A 14,961-nucleotide genomic window follows, 5' to 3' on the forward strand; every position below is an offset into this window, starting at 1 on the left:
AGACTATGACTGAGGAACTAGCAAGCAACCCAACTGAACACAAGTGATCCATATTGTACAGTGTTAGTGTGAAGTCAGAATATAAAAAGTAATACATTTTTTGCTTGAGAGAATTCAAGGTGTTCACCACAATCATTAATGGAAAACTATGTGAAAATCCATGCCCCCAAAAAAACACTCAGGTGCGAGGCATAGCCTTCAGCCCCCTGGTGCTCTAAAGACCTTGATGGCAATAAACAATTTATCACCAGTCAGAAAAGAAAATGGAAAAAAGAGCTTATGTTACTGAAGTTCCTCCGTGCAACATGTGGTTCATCACATCAGCCAAAGCAAAGTACTATGAAGGAAACCAACAACAGAATTGGAACAGTTTTCAACACAATCAACCACTGTATCAGCACCTTGCCAGACCCACCCTTCCTCACTAAAGAGAAGTGTACAACGCCATCAGCCTGCTTCAGAGTGCAGCAGCCCATCTGGCTCTTCAGTTACTCATGCAAGCCGCCATCTTGTCTCATCTGAGGAACCTACACTGGCTTCCTATTAAAAAAAGGGTTGAGTTTAACCGCTTGGCTGCAGCCAGAATTCTGCACCTATGCAGCACATTCCGATCGCGGGCGTGGTCATGACGGCTCCCGGCCGTCATCAGCACACGCCAACCGTAACTGATGACGACCGGGAGCCGTCATCAGCACCGAAGGGGTTAAGATCATGACTCCTATAAACAAGGCTCTGCACCAGTCTGGACCGGCATATCTGTTCTCCAGGATTAATTCTACTCTCCCCTAAAAATGCCAAAGATCCAAGGGTTAAACGAGCAAAACCCAGAGGAAGATCTTTCTCCCTCCTTGGCCTGCAAGCTTAGGAAAGCATGCCTGCTGAGTTACGCCAAATGGAGAAAGCAACTAAAAACTTGGTTTCACACTCTCTAATTTTGTTACTTTGCATTCTCTTACTTTCTACAATAGCACCGGGACACTTCTTAGTAAGCGTGCACTTTACAAATCCTGACATTCATTCATTTTTAGTGAAAACACCGAACCTCTTTCATTTTCTAAGCCCACCTATTTCGGTAAAATCCCATAATATAGATCCTTCAAAAGCCTATCTTTCCAAAATCCTACACACCTGCTGAACCCCCTCAAACCCACTACCTGTGAATATGAATATTACCCTTGCCCTTCATTAAAGCTCTCTAAGGGGAAGCTCTCTCAGCCCTGCTTGCCATTTTCAATGTCTCCTTCAGTCTAGGGGGCCCATTAGGATTAGAAAATAGTGGAAAAGGAGGGGTGCACAACGAGAAGGTAGGTAGAAGTTTATAAGTTCTGGGTGCACTCAAGGGTAGTGTTATCCGTCTGAAACACTTTGAATTATAACTTGGTTGTGTATGCGGGGCCCCGCTGATACATCCCCTGGTGAGGCACACCAATTTGGATCACACACAAGTGCTTCTTTAGTATTGTATTCTTCGTTTATTTCATTTCAGTAATTTATATTCATTTTGATCATAGATGACTTGAATATTAAACAGCATATCCAACAGTCGTTATCCATAACATTTAAACATTGGCCTCCAATGCATTTCGGGCTTGAGGGCCCTTGGTCACGGAGAGCTGAGGAGGAAGCACAGGGGGGGGCGGTAGTGAGAAACTATATCACAATAAAGAGAGTAAGGGGGTCTACTAGGGTGATAAGGTGTCTGGGCTCATTCGTTGTCTCTAGTGCACGAGGCTGTAGTGAGGGGTGGGGAATGTGAAGGGAAATTACCGTCGGTGAGTCAAACTAAAGCAAACATGTTAAAAATGGTGAAGACAAAGCGTCTTTGCATCTTACTTTAAAGTTACGCGTAGCGTCTGCAGACGTTCTCCATCGGTCATCCGTTCGCTGTTCCTAACGCGTGTAGGACAGCCTGCTAAATATTTACATGAACAGTGATGACGGACTAGCGCCCGATGGTTACGGGGGCCATCTTGGAATGGTGTGTTTAAAGAAAAGATGCTAGAAAGGCAGGGGCCATCTATGAATGGTAGATGCTGAGGGAAAAGCCACAGTGTGCTATGTATATGAGAGGGTACAATTAATAGACAATAAAGACAAACATGTGTGGTTCAGACAGGAATAGAGAGGCAGGTGAAGCAGCAACATGGTATGATACAAATGGTCCTACAGGTAGCAGCTAAATTCTGTCCGATCATTGAGCCCGTGGGGCTTAAGAGTTTGCAGAAGGTAGGTCCATTCAAGTTCTCTCTTGAGTAGCAGTTTAGAGTTGTCTATGCCTTCTTTTTTGGACACTATCTCTAGGACCAAAAATTTTAATTGGGCGATGGTGTGGCGTGCTTCCACGAAGTGACAGGCAATGTTGGATTTCTCACTTTTTAGTCTAATGTTAGACTTATGTTCGTTTAGTCTGGTTTTAATCTTTCGTTCGGTCTTCCCTATGTATAGCTTGCCACATGGGCATTTGATGGCATAAATCAGATTGGTAGAATCGCAGGTGGCATCTACGTGGAGTTTGATGTTGTGTCCTTTCATAGGATGTTGTATTTCATTGCCCCTGATTACACTGTTGCAGTGACCGCAATTCAGGCAAGGTTGAGTGCCACGGTGTCGTTTGGTTAGCTCAGTGGGTTTAGCTAGTATTTCTTTAATGTTTCGGCTCCTGGTGTGAGCGAAAATTGGCGGCTCGTTGAAGATGCCTTGGAAGTCGGGTTCATTTTGTAGTATAGGCCAATGCTTCCAGATAATTCTTTTGTATGTTGCACTGGCGGTAGAGAATTTAGACACAAGGACCATTCGTTGTTCTGTGTTCTTATGTGTCTTTGTCAGACAGTCCTGTCTTGATGTGTTGGCGACGCGGGATTGTGCGTCTTGTAAAATGGTCTCAGGGTAGCCACGTGCTCGAAATCTGTTTGACATTTCCAACATTCTTTTGTCAACCATTGTTTCATCTGATACAATGCGCTTGACGCGCAGCATTTGGGAGTACGGAAGGTGTTTTTTCAGGGAACCTTGATGAAAGCTGGTAAAGTGGAGAGCATTATTCCGGTCTGTACTCTTTCTGTGGAGATCTGTGACGATTCCGTCAGTTGTGTTCTTGATGTGCACATCTAAGAAGGCGATGTCCGTTTCGCTAATTTGCCACGTGAGTTTGATCCGTGGGTCTTTTGTGTTAGTCTCCATGAGGAGATTGTGTAAGGATTCTTTTGTGTCTGCCCACAAGAAGAATAGGTCATCAATGTACCGTAAGAATAGTTTCGTGTGTCTTATGAAACTTGGATGAGTGTATAAATATTTAGTTTCGAAATTCTCCATGTAGGTATTGGCGTAGGACGGGGCAGCGCAGTTTCCCATAGCCATTCCTGAAAGTTGCAAAAACCATTGATTATTGACTGTGAAGTAACTATGATATAAGGTGAAAATCATTAGTTCCATGAGGAACGTTTGCATATCAGGGTGGATGGTGCTTTTGAGCAAGGCCTGTTCTATAGCTTCAATGCCTCCCGCGTGGGGTATTGATGTATATAGAGAGCTCACATCGGCTGTACAAAACACTAGAGGCTCATTACTGGAAGTTTGAATGTGTGATAATTTGGTGAGAAACTCTGTTGTATCTCTGATATAACTACATGATTGGGTGACCAGTGGTTGTAGATATTTGTCGAGGAATTTGCCGATGACCAATGACTATCACAACCAACTCAAAGAGATTGTAAACAAAGCATACCAATCAGGAATCATAGAAGAACGTACCAAGAAATACCTGATAGTGGAATATCCAAAAAGTCCCACGATCCATATGTGCCCCAAAATCCATAAAAACCTAATGGACCCCCCATTCAGACCAATCGTATCCACCAAACGGTCAATCCATGAAACCATCGGCAAATTCCTCGACAAATATCTACAACCACTGGTCACCCAATCATGTAGTTATATCAGAGATACAACAGAGTTTCTCACCAAATTATCACACATTCAAACTTCCAGTAATGAGCCTCTAGTGTTTTGTACAGCCGATGTGAGCTCTCTATATACATCAATACCCCACGCGGGAGGCATTGAAGCTATAGAACAGGCCTTGCTCAAAAGCACCATCCACCCTGATATGCAAACGTTCCTCATGGAACTAATGATTTTCACCTTATATCATAGTTACTTCACAGTCAATAATCAATGGTTTTTGCAACTTTCAGGAATGGCTATGGGAAACTGCGCTGCCCCGTCCTACGCCAATACCTACATGGAGAATTTCGAAACTAAATATTTATACACTCATCCAAGTTTCATAAGACACACGAAACTATTCTTACGGTACATTGATGACCTATTCTTCTTGTGGGCAGACACAAAAGAATCCTTACACAATCTCCTCATGGAGACTAACACAAAAGACCCACGGATCAAACTCACGTGGCAAATTAGCGAAACGGACATCGCCTTCTTAGATGTGCACATCAAGAACACAACTGACGGAATCGTCACAGATCTCCACAGAAAGAGTACAGACCGGAATAATGCTCTCCACTTTACCAGCTTTCATCAAGGTTCCCTGAAAAAACACCTTCCGTACTCCCAAATGCTGCGCGTCAAGCGCATTGTATCAGATGAAACAATGGTTGACAAAAGAATGTTGGAAATGTCAAACAGATTTCGAGCACGTGGCTACCCTGAGACCATTTTACAAGACGCACAATCCCGCGTCGCCAACACATCAAGACAGGACTGTCTGACAAAGACACATAAGAACACAGAACAACGAATGGTCCTTGTGTCTAAATTCTCTACCGCCAGTGCAACATACAAAAGAATTATCTGGAAGCATTGGCCTATACTACAAAATGAACCCGACTTCCAAGGCATCTTCAACGAGCCGCCAATTTTCGCTCACACCAGGAGCCGAAACATTAAAGAAATACTAGCTAAACCCACTGAGCTAACCAAACGACACCGTGGCACTCAACCTTGCCTGAATTGCGGTCACTGCAACAGTGTAATCAGGGGCAATGAAATACAACATCCTATGAAAGGACACAACATCAAACTCCACGTAGATGCCACCTGCGATTCTACCAATCTGATTTATGCCATCAAATGCCCATGTGGCAAGCTATACATAGGGAAGACCGAACGAAAGATTAAAACCAGACTAAACGAACATAAGTCTAACATTAGACTAAAAAGTGAGAAATCCAACATTGCCTGTCACTTCGTGGAAGCACGCCACACCATCGCCCAATTAAAATTTTTGGTCCTAGAGATAGTGTCCAAAAAAGAAGGCATAGACAACTCTAAACTGCTACTCAAGAGAGAACTTGAATGGACCTACCTTCTGCAAACTCTTAAGCCCCACGGGCTCAATGATCGGACAGAATTTAGCTGCTACCTGTAGGACCATTTGTATCATACCATGTTGCTGCTTCACCTGCCTCTCTATTCCTGTCTGAACCACACATGTTTGTCTTTATTGTCTATTAATTGTACCCTCTCATATACATAGCACACTGTGGCTTTTCCCTCAGCATCTACCATTCATAGATGGCCCCTGCCTTTCTAGCATCTTTTCTTTAAACACACCATTCCAAGATGGCCCCCGTAACCATCGGGCGCTAGTCCGTCATCACTGTTCATGTAAATATTTAGCAGGCTGTCCTACACGCGTTAGGAACAGCGAACGGATGACCGATGGAGAACGTCTGCAGACGCTACGCGTAACTTTAAAGTAAGATGCAAAGACGCTTTGTCTTCACCATTTTTAACATGTTTGCTTTAGTTTGACTCACCGACGGTAATTTCCCTTCACATTCCCCACCCCTCACTACAGCCTCGTGCACTAGAGACAACGAATGAGCCCAGACACCTTATCACCCTAGTAGACCCCCTTACTCTCTTTATTGTGATATAGTTTCTCACTACCGCCCCCCCCTGTGCTTCCTCCTCAGCTCTCCGTGACCAAGGGCCCTCAAGCCCGAAATGCATTGGAGGCCAATGTTTAAATGTTATGGATAACGACTGTTGGATATGCTGTTTAATATTCAAGTCATCTATGATCAAAATGAATATAAATTACTGAAATGAAATAAACGAAGAATACAATACTAAAGAAGCACTTGTGTGTGATCCAAATTGGTGTGCCTCACCAGGGGATGTATCAGCGGGGCCCCATTAGGATTAGGCCATGCGGGCGGTGGCGATCCGCCCGACATCCTTGTGCGCCTGCCACCCGTTTCCCCCCACCATATTACTATGGCGGGGGGACCACGGCGGGCGGAACACCATCTGCTGCTTTTCCGCCACGGTCGCCTTGCGGCCGGGGCGGAAAAGGGTGTATATGGTGGCGGTGTCTATCAGACACCGCCAGCCATATTAGCATGGGCTTTGGGAGATGCCTTTCCGTGGCGGCATTGGCAGGCAGTCTTCACTTTGGGGGCCCCCTGTGGGCCCCCATGGTGAAGGCGAGGTGGGTTGTGCACATGGGGGGTACCTGTGGTACCCTCCTGCATTTGCATACACAATGCGGCAGGCACCGCGCGGAGCCTGCCGCTTTGTGTATGCAAATGCATGCCATGCATTTATAGCATTGCGGCGGGTGCTGGTGTAAACACCACCCGCCGCAATGTTATAAATGCATGATGCGCCCGCCACTGTGGCGGGCGCATCATAATATGCAAGGCGGGACCGCCGCTCAGCTCGCGGGCGGTCCCCTTTTCCGCGAGGATGGCGGGCGGACAAAGTCCACCCGCCATCCTAATGGGGGCCAAGGTATCTTCTCAGAAGATTTCAAGACTGGACAAATCCTCCCATTTCTAAAGAAAACTACAGTAGCCCCTGATGACTACACCCAGTACCTGCATATCACTTATCTACCATTCGCCGGCAAGATCACTGAAAAAGTAGTCCATGTTCAACTCCAAGGTCACATTAATGCTAACCACATCCTGCATGCCTCCTCAACTGGCTTCAGATCATGCTGTAGTAAAGGGTCCACTAACTCACACATTGCAGACACAGCCCTCCTGACCACAGATGAAGATGGCAAGTGCCTCCTGAAATCGCTTGACTTCTCGACTGCCTTCAACACTGTTAACCATCCCACCCATATATGTACCATAAAGTCTCACCTGGGATTCACCTGTAATCTCCTGATCTAGGGCTAGATGTAGGTAAGTCTTATTTACCACTTCTTAAATACCGAATTTTACTGATTCGGTATTTAAGAAGTGGTAAAATAGAGGGAGGGGGGATGTAGGTATTTCAGAATCGGTAAATACCGAATCGTTAAGATTCGGTATTTACCGATTCTGTAAATACCGATTCGGTAATGCCCATTGATTCCTATGGGCCATGAAGCCCATAGTAATCAATGGGCAATACCGAATCGGTATTTACCGATTCCAGCAAGGGTGCAGTGGGTGTCACTTTGACACCCTCTAGCACCCCAAAGACGGGCATGTGTGCCATGTGGCACACAGACATGCTCTAAGGGCATCTCTGTCTGTCACATGGCTAGGTGTGCATGCACACATGTGCATGCACACCTGGATTCGGTATTTTACCACCCAATTGGATTGGGTGGTAAAATACCGAATCTGTAAGGCCTTAGGGACTCTGTAGAGTCCCACCTACATCTGCCCGTTACCGAATCGGTAAAAATACCGATTCGGTATTTTACAGAATCAGTAAATTTACAGATTCGGTAAATTTACCGAATCTGTAAAAATGGCCCCCTACAAACCAAATACCCATTTACCGGTCGGTAAATGGCCTCCTACATCTGGCCCTAAGTTCTTCTCCTATTTTACCAACTGACATCAATCTGCCAAACAAATAAAGACAGCCTACTCCCAGCTCTTTCGCATCAAGAAATTGAACTGTTTCTTCCAGAAAGTGACTAACGCACTGCTATTCAACTCCCGTGGTCTTGCACCTGGATGGTGGTAATGTAATGCTCTGTTGCCAACAGAACCCACATTGGCACCCCAAGGGTTTTCTACATGCTCTAGTAGGTCTTATCCAGGACCTGATGAAATATGATCACATCACCTCCCCATCCTGATAAACTCCATTGGATCCCCTTACCAGCCCTTACATCTTCAAAATCAGTTGCATAAATTGCCAAAGTAGCATAAAAAAATGCAAAAAAATGGTGTTGATATTTTTCCTACTCTTTTTTGGTTGCACGTGATGCCTAAATCAAAAATATCTTGGCATGTACCGTGCAGACCACCAGGAAAATGGACATCAGACGCCCATTGAGAATACATTTAAATGAGTGCCCCAGTGTCTCAACCACCCACTAGGCAATATTGGGCGCCTACATGTCTTGCCACTTACTACTCCTCTTGGGCTCCTTTGTGCACCCTGCAAGTAACTTTATGTGTAGTTGCAACATCACACATTATTCTACATGCAATTATATATATTCTGAGACCATACTTAAATTTCTATGGAACACCTGTCAGTTGTCAAGATAGTACTGTCATGAAGTGGCCAAGGGAGAATGCCGCAGACCACTCCTTAAGTATGAACATGACCAGACACAGCATTCAACAGCTCATTCACTTTATAGAGAGGTAACACTCAAAAATAGGCACTAGCAAAGCCAAAAGGCCTGGCCGTTGGCGTAGCTGCAATACTTCAAGTCATTATTTAGTGTCCCTTTGGAGGAAGGAGCAACAGCTTGTAGTCTTTAACAAGACTACTGTCCCTCAAGATAGTCCTAGCTGCCCTTTTCAAGAAGCAACTGTTTAGAAACTCTTTCATAAAGCTGCAGAATCTCAAGTTAAAAACAGATGTCCCTCTTTAGTCAAGTGCAACTACTTCAAAAGCATTTCACCCTATTATAAGTTGGTACTGGTATGATCATGTGATTTTAAATGTATCCTTAGCACACTATTTATTACAGAGTGGTGGTAGTCACTCTGTAGTTATATTTAAGATTCCCAGAGATTGGTATATCATGGGTATTTGCTTGCTAATTAAGGGGCTCATTATGATGGCGGACGGACCTGCATCCGTCCGCCACCCTAGAGGAAGAGGGACCATCCGCAGAGGCAGCGGCAGCGGCGGTCCCTCCAGTGCAATTAGGATGTGACCGCCGCTTTGGGGGCCCGCAACGGGCCTCCAAAGAAATCACTGTATGCCTTTCCACAGCGGAGAATCCACTGCGGAAAGGCATCTGTTTTCCGCCATCCTAATATGGCTGGCGGTGTCTGATAGACACCGCCAGCCATGTTGGAGCTTTTCCGCTGCGGTCGGAAGGCGACCCCGGTGGAAAAGCTGCGGACCGATTTTGAGACCCACCGCCATCCTAATTTGGCGGTGGGTCTTTTGTGCCTCCCCAGTGGTTTTCCCGCATCCTCCGGGCCGGCGGTGGCTTCCGCCGGACCGGAGGATGCGGGAAAACCGCGATCGTAATGTGCCCCTAAATTGGCCACAGTGAGACGAATCTCCACGAAACTTTGCAGACCTAATGATCTTTTTAGATTGGCAGATGATAGAAACTTTTGCTGTGATTTATCAAGGGGTAGCAAAGAAAAGAGAAGGGTCCAAAACACATTTTTCCACCAATATCTTTCATAAACTTTGTACTCAAATTGGAAAATGGGCAGACGGATTTCAATGAAATTTGGCAGGTACATAGTTTATGGTATCTAGACTTTGCTTTTCTGGTAGTAGAGGGAGGTAGGGTAAGTATTTTAAACTTAAATGGCACTAAAACTTAGTGATATATCAGTGAAACCGTGGTAATTTTGTGATACTTGCAGATGAAAAGTCAGTGTATGATTGGCTAATGGATGACTTTGCAAAAGGCCACCATGTTGTTTTTTCTAAACTTTGGTGATGTTCTGGATTTGGGCCTAGGATAAAGGGATGTAGCAGGTTTTATATTTTCCCCACCTATCAGCACTTTAGGGAAAATTAAGTATATGTTTTTATTTATTTTAGGAAAAGTCACAGAGTATCACCTAGGAGGTACCACCCTACTTAAAACAATTAATAAAAAAAATACAAATTAGAAAAATGTAAAAATACACTGTACAACAAATACAAAAGTACTACTGTCTATTTTCAATGTTTCACCTATTTAATTAAAAAAAGTTAACACAGTTCCACCATACTATTTACAAAGTATTGAACTAGTTACAAAAAAAAAAGGAGTAAAAATACATTTCCCTACCTATTACCACTTTAGTGAAGTGAAAATAGATAGGGAAAAACAACAAAACTTACTACTTAATTAGGTCGTAACCTGTAACTCATCCAAAGTGTGGTCAAAATTACATGGCTGCCATTTACTTTTTTAATCCCTGCCATTAGCAAATTATATACTGCCATGAGATATGCATGTACCGTGGTATACCACAAAGTTACCGTGGCATACTGCGGTCCAAGATATAACATAGGGCCCAATTACAAGTTCACCGGTGAGACTGGCAGACTGCTGCAGCAGAGCGACTGAGTACCCTGCCGAGCAGCCGGCTTTGCAGCCGCCATATTTGGAGTTTCCTGTGACGCTGGTGGTTTCACAGTGGTGGTGGCGTGACAGCAGTACATTTCGCTGCGGTGTTGGTTAACTAAATGGACATGCATATCTCAGCACATGAATGCAGCAAGTTGGGCGTAATTAGTTCTTTAAAATTAATTAGCAATTTGACATAGCGCTAAACCTACCCAAATGCATTGGAGCGCTTTACATGTTGAACAGTGATTGTACACAAGGGCACAATCACCCTCGGCGTGTCCCCACCAGGAAAAGGTTGGAAGAAAGGCAGGTCATGATTACCTCAGCGGGAAGCTTGATGGGAACCCCTTCTTTGGATGCCTCTGCTTCTCCTGTCGCAGGAGCAGAAGAATAAGTGGTGCTAGTGGCCTAGTGGCCTTGTCACCACATAGATTGTAATCGGGCGGTTGGACTACCGAGGAGGCGGTGGTTGCACTGCCAAAAATGCACTTGCATGACATATCCCTCCGTCATTGTAATCAGGCCCTAAATATTTTGTGACTTAGAACTTTAACAATGTTTAAGCAATTTAGAGCTATTACCAAAAATTACCCTTTCCTCCCCATAATCTATATCCCTACCAAATTTCACTTTTACGCTATGTCTATATAAGCTAGACACTAGTACACTACATGCTACTTCACTCTACACCACAACTCCAAATACCGCAGCTACCCCAATATCTTATCTATCAATGTAGTCCTAACTGGCCTTTTGTGTCAAGCCCTCTTGGCCCACACACACAAGTGGAAACCATTTGTATCAAGAGACTTGGGACTATGCTCTGTGGAAGAGAATGTTTGTCTCCCCAAAAATTCCAGAAGTGTTTGGTTTGCAAGGCATTGTGAGAAAGAACATGGTGTGCGATCTACGTGAAGCATACCACTCTGTACTCTGCCGGATGTCTAGTTTTCAGAACTGTCTGGGTTTGGTAGGTTTTTCCAGATGGCAGCCTACCCAGGCTAAAAACTTACAGCAGTTCACCATTTTGGGAGCTAGCCACACTCTCCTGACTAAAATGTAAAAATAACACCGAAAAAAATCAAATGTCCTCTCACTTGCCATAGGGATGGGATGCTTTAATTACTGTACGATATTTGTGAAGCCGGTCTTGGTCTTTTCTTGACTCTATGCTCATTGTTGATCGATACAGGTGATTTGATCACAGGCTTGTGATTAAGACATAAACGATATCTGGAAAAGCACAGGTGTGCAAAAGGAATTTCTTCTTGGCGGGACCAGATTTCCTTATTAATTGTCAGCAATGGACGACTGCATCTTAAATTGAATTGAGTTTTGGAGTTGTTTGGATAATACCCGCGTGGTATGTATAGTAGAATTGGTTAATTTCTATGTAGTTGGGTGGATACTCACTCGTGTTATTACATAGTTGGTTTGCACTAGATATGGTGAAGAAAGGGTCTTTTTCTGCATGACCTTCGTACTGAATGATTGGAATGTATGAATATTATTACTTTGGTGATGGTGTTCTGATCACTTTTTCAAATTCGGTGTTCTAATATATTTCTTCTGATACCTACACCTTGAGAATTTTTCCTCTTATAGTGGGAGTGGCTCCTTTGGATGCCTGTGTCCGTGGAACATATTGTTTAAATTTCTTGGCACATTGAATAATGATTGTGTTTAATTTTTAAATTTTTTGTTTATTGTAGATCATATAAATGAACTTTGTTGCCCTTTGTCCTGATGAGGCCTAAAACTGTTTGAAAGGCCGAAACGCGTCGACAGTTCTTTATTTCGACACCATTATTGATTTGGAGATTGTGTGGATTCATTAACCAGGAGCATTATTTGGTTTTGGAGCCAAAAAACCTATTTGGCTGCTTTTTGCTCCCAGTTGTTGCTGGTGTTCGAAAAGGAAATCAGGCTAAGAAAAGACATTGCCATTTTTTCCTTGTAAACAATAACATTGGGCTTCTCATACAACCCTTGGAGTAAGGGCCCTCAACAATAGGATAATTGGACTCCTTGTCATGTCATTCCTTACAAGATGAAATATTGTTTGGCTTGCTGACTTGTAAAAAGAATGCGTAAAATGAATAAGGACCGTTAAAAATAATCGATCAATTGAATTTTTTGTTCTATTTTCCAGTTTTTGTGTTTAATTTTTGTATGTATTGGTAATGACCATTGGATGAACGATAAATAGAATAAAGAAATTTATCATACAATTGATATTGTGATTAGACAAATAATTGATTGTTTTTGTCTTCATAATTACCAACTGGTTGAATGAAATACCGTGGCATCACTTTTTCATAATTTGTTAGTTCATAGGGGAGCAGAAAGACTGATTAGCAGGCTTTAGGCATGAGGATGGGGCCTGATGTTCGGTTAAGATTGGCCAGACCTACCCCTGTTATTTTATGAAAAACATATATATTCCTGCCATGCAGTGGGCTTTTTGTCCCACAGGAGTAAATTGGGGATACACTTCCTGTCTGTTCCTTGGAAGAAAAAAAATGGTTGGCCCTTTTTGGTGGGAGTGTAGCCAATGACAGAGTGCCACAGCTGCAGCACATTGTTTTGCCCCAAAGTCAAAAACCATGGTGTCTGGCGGATGTTCTATCCCTGAGGGCAAGTTTGGGGCAACGTTCCCAAATGGAATAAACCTCTTACTTGTTCCAGGGGGACAGAAAGACACTATTGGCACCACTGGGGTAGGTGTACAACTTGATGCCAGGGTAGGCCGCCCCATTCCTTTGTTAGGTTTGGCACCATTTTTAAATTCCTGTTTTGTAGTGGGCTTTCTGCCACGTAAGGGGCCAGATTTGAGATAAATACCCAATCCATCCACCAGGAAGGGCAGAAATCCTATTGGACCCCAACTGGAGAACATACCATGCCAAAGGAAGGGGTGGGGCTGCCCCAAAAATAATATTTCCTGAATGCAGGCCCTAATTTCTAGTGGGAATTCTGCCCTCAGAGAGAGCAGATTGTGGTAATATCCACCATCAACCACAAGGAATGGCATAAAGGCTGCCTCCTTTCTTTGTGAGAAGTGGGTATGGCCATGCGCATGGTGGGCAGCCCTGCCCCTTATATTTATCTAAAATGCTGTGATAACTAATGGGATTTTTGCCCCCCTGGGGGGAGGTTGGTGGTAATCAGCCTCATCTGCCCCTTGAGGGGCAGAAAAAAATGGCAGCATTGGTTTTGGGATATGACCCTGCCCCTGGTAGTATTGTTTTAAAATTAGGGAGCAGATGGGGGTAATAACTGCCATTGAACCCTCATAGGGGCAGACACACTGTCTGTTCTGTTTTAGGGGTTGTAGGGGGTTGCCCCTATATTTCTTCACAAAAAATAATTTCATGGCATCTAGTGGGCTTTCTGCCCCTGCAGTGGCAGGTTTGGATAGTCACCCCATCTGGCAAATGGACTGATTACCCATTTAGTTGGGGTGGAAGAATGGCTATGCCCATGGTGGGCAGTCCCCACCCCATATTATTTAAACAATAAAAAAATCCCTGGCCTCAAGTGGTCCTGCTGCCCCAGGGGCGGGGGGGGGGGGGGGCGGTTCCACAGTAATTACACCCATACACCCCCAGAGGCTGCAGGAAGACTGATACCCCATTTAGCTGGGATGGGGGCATTCCAAAACCCATTATGGGCAGCCCACACCCTTATATCTTTTTAAAGAAAAGCTTTCCCTGGCATCTAGTGGGTTTTCACACCCCAATCTGCTAACCCAGGGTATGCCGCAAGGTTGATTCCCTATTTTGTTGGGTTGGATGCATGGTTATGTCCATAATGGGCAGCCCCACCTCCATTTCTATTTTTTGCAAATGTTTTCCCTAGCATCTAATGGGCTTTCTGTCCCCCTGGCATGGGGGGAGATCAAGGGTATTTACCCAATACACCCCCTGGGTGGGCAGAAAGACTGATGCCCCATTTATTTTGGGGGGAACATGACCATGCCAATGATATATCCCCCCCAGGGGCAGAAAGACTGATGCCCCATTTAGGGGCCTGATTGCAATATCGTCAGAGTTTCCTCCGACCGACAAAGTCTCGGTCTCGGGCCCAAACAACCTCCAATCCCGACACCACAATCACAATGGTGTAGTCGCATACTCCCATTTCTCTATGGGAGCTTGTTCTGTTGTCATATACAGGACGTAGCACAAGCATGTGGAAGGCTCCTCAAGATGCCTGCCACGTGTTGCGGGGATTATCAGGGCACCTCTGGCACCAACTGGAGGCCACAGAGAGAAAGGGGCCCTGCTAAGGGACCAACAAACTTGCATTCCGACAGGTTTTCCATGTAGGTAAGCCCGGCATGGAAAGACTGTCGGAAACCGAGCATCGTAATCCCAACAGCAGTAACGCCATCCAGTGGAATTGCATACCAGTCTCTAACTGAGCATTCGGAGTCCAGCCGGAAGGACTAGCCATTTTCAGTTTCAGCCACCTGCATTGTAATACGGCAGTCAGAA

General features: G+C 44.5%; 2 protein-coding genes across 3 annotated transcripts in view; one reads left to right on the top strand and one right to left on the bottom strand.

The window, feature by feature from the left end:
* Positions 1–14,961, bottom strand: part of LOC144755680 (solute carrier family 22 member 7-like) — a 177,675-nt gene that overhangs the window by 141,844 nt on the left and 20,870 nt on the right. The gene's annotated exons all lie outside the window — the stretch shown is intronic.
* Positions 1–14,961, top strand: part of LOC144755679 (uncharacterized) — a 274,169-nt gene that overhangs the window by 133,829 nt on the left and 125,379 nt on the right. The window lies entirely within an intron of this gene.

Source organism: Lissotriton helveticus, chromosome 5_1, assembly GCF_964261635.1.
Source record: "Lissotriton helveticus chromosome 5_1, aLisHel1.1, whole genome shotgun sequence".
Classification (NCBI taxonomy): Eukaryota; Metazoa; Chordata; class Amphibia; order Caudata; family Salamandridae; genus Lissotriton; species Lissotriton helveticus.